The 2250-nt window shown below is 40.5% G+C and overlaps 1 long non-coding RNA gene across 1 annotated transcript; it reads right to left on the bottom strand.

Annotated features, from left to right (window-relative positions):
- Positions 1–456: 456 nt before the first annotated feature.
- LOC143718404 (uncharacterized) lies at positions 457–959 on the bottom strand. Its single transcript, XR_013196370.1, has 3 exons — positions 913–959; positions 693–761; positions 457–554 (listed from the first exon to the last, which is right to left on the bottom strand). It is a non-coding gene; the product is annotated as an uncharacterized LOC143718404 (long non-coding RNA).
- Positions 960–2250: the final 1291 nt, after the last annotated feature.

Here is a 2250-nt window from a genome sequence, read left to right as displayed (position 1 = left end):
ATAATACCATGTGCAATAAAAGTCAACTTTATTCTGCACATAGATTATTCTTAGCTATACTCTGTCAGTACATTTTATGTAAATCAAACCCCAGAATTATTTTCGTGTCCAAAGCACAGGTGTAACGAATTATATAAATCATACTTAATTTTTCAGGTTTGCAAAGTCAAAGACACATGAAACTCATGTTAGTTACACCTCTTACTATGGATGGTAAAATAATTTATGTTTTACATTTGATATTGTATTGTGATAGGCACTTTCAGTTAACTTTGGCTGATATTTGCCACTATAACTGGGTGGCTAGTCATCTGAAGTGGACATAACACTTGTCCGTGTCGACATTTACCTACAACTTTAAATGTATTTTGATGGTGCACACCTTCTGTTTTCAGGATGATTAACTGAATTTTGGTGATACAAAAACTTGAAAAATTTTTAAACACTTGAAAATACATTTATTTAATACAAGCTGGACACAAGTAATTGGCAACTTCCATCGACGTTTTTGCGCAGTCACAGTGGTACCACCGAGGGCACACATCACAGCCAATCTTAACATAGGGACAAAGTGAATATTAGCATGCACCACAGTTATCTTTTATCCTCCATTATGAACAAATACATGGTGTACTTAAAGACTACTCTTTTCAACAACGAAAATAATAAAATAAAAAGTACAGTTAGCGTACCCACCCAGTCAGTGCCATTGTCAGGACTTTCTTCCTCCCCACAGAGAAAGCACAAATCTTTTAGATCATCTATGACAATGCCAGGGGAGAAGAGCCCATATAAGACACAAGGCCAAACCTCACAATTACTTTAAACAGGCTCCTGAATAGACTACTTTAAACAGACAGTCTGAATATTTTGATTTTTTGGCAAGAGGATAGTAGCCTATTCCACACTTACCCGTGTTTTGTAGGAGGCAAGTAGCTATGGCCAATCTGATAGAATTCACATTGGTTTTGCTGGTTGAAAACAGAACTGGCTTTTTGTCCAGTATGCATTCAGCAAACTAAAAATAAACAATTAGAACAATTTCATTGTAATAAAGGCAAACAGCTGTGTTGGTATCAAAGATTGCTGCCAATTGACATCAGTAAAGAAAAAACACTACGTAAATCTTACTGTGTAACTGTCAGTGAGTGGTTAGGTCAGCATATTAACGCTGGAGTTTGAACTGATTTTTATGCTATTCATTTGGGACTACTGTCTTTCTAATCAGTACTCTTAGCCAATTCCATAATTCTTACTTTTAGGAAAAGGAAATACCCCTGGTTATCTGAGGTTCTTCGTGAACACCGGACTAAACTCAGGGCAATGGAGAGGAAATGGCGCAAATCAAAAGATACATCTGACCTGAGTATGTACCAATCTCTGCTCTCTTCCTTTTCTGCTGATGTTCACGCCGCAAAATCTTCATATTTCCATAACAAGATCAACACCGCCTCTAACACACGAACACTTTTCAAGACATTCAACTCTCTCCTCTGTCCACCTCCACCACCACCCTCCTCCTCGCTAACTGCTGATGATTTTGCTAACTTCTTCAACAACCAAAACAACAACCATTAGCAGTCAGTTCTCTCCTCCACACAAACAGGAACAGAGGCCAACCTCTCCCACAGCCAATAACCTTCTCTCCTCCTTCTCTCCACTAACCGAGGAAGTAGTATCTAAACTTCTCCTCTCCAGTCATCCTACCACCTGCCCTCTAGACCCCATCCCCTCACACCTTCTTCATGCCATCACTCCCACACTTCTACCAGCACTCACACACATCATCAACTCATCCCTCCATACTGGCATTTTTCCTACAACATTTAAGCAGGCTCGGGTAACCCCACTGCTTAAAAAACCAACATTAAACACATCACTTCTAGAGAATTACAGACCTGTCTCTCTCCTACCTTTCATTGCAAAAACACTTGAACGAGTTGCTTTCAACCAAGTATCATCTTTTCTGTCTCTGAACAACCAGCTGGATGTTAACCATCTGGCTTCAAGAAAGGGCATTCGACCGAGACCGCATTACTCTCAGTCACAGAAGTCCTGCGGATCGCTAAAGCTGCTTCCAAATCATCAGTTCTCATTCTCCTAGACCTGTCTGCTGCCTTCGAACACTGAATCATCAGATCCTTCTGTCCACCCTCTCATCACTGGGCATCACTGGAACTTCCCTCCACTGGTTTGAGTCCTATCTCACAGGTAGGTCATTCAGGGTCGCATGGAGAGGCGAGATATCCA

The sequence above is a fragment of the Siphateles boraxobius genome, unplaced genomic scaffold (genome assembly GCF_051911475.1).
Source record: "Siphateles boraxobius isolate OS27281-9 unplaced genomic scaffold, OSU_SipBor_1 61, whole genome shotgun sequence".
NCBI classification, from domain to species: Eukaryota; Metazoa; Chordata; class Actinopteri; order Cypriniformes; family Leuciscidae; genus Siphateles; species Siphateles boraxobius.
The sequence above is the reverse complement of the archived record's forward strand: the minus strand, read 5'-3'. Positions and strand labels throughout refer to the sequence as shown.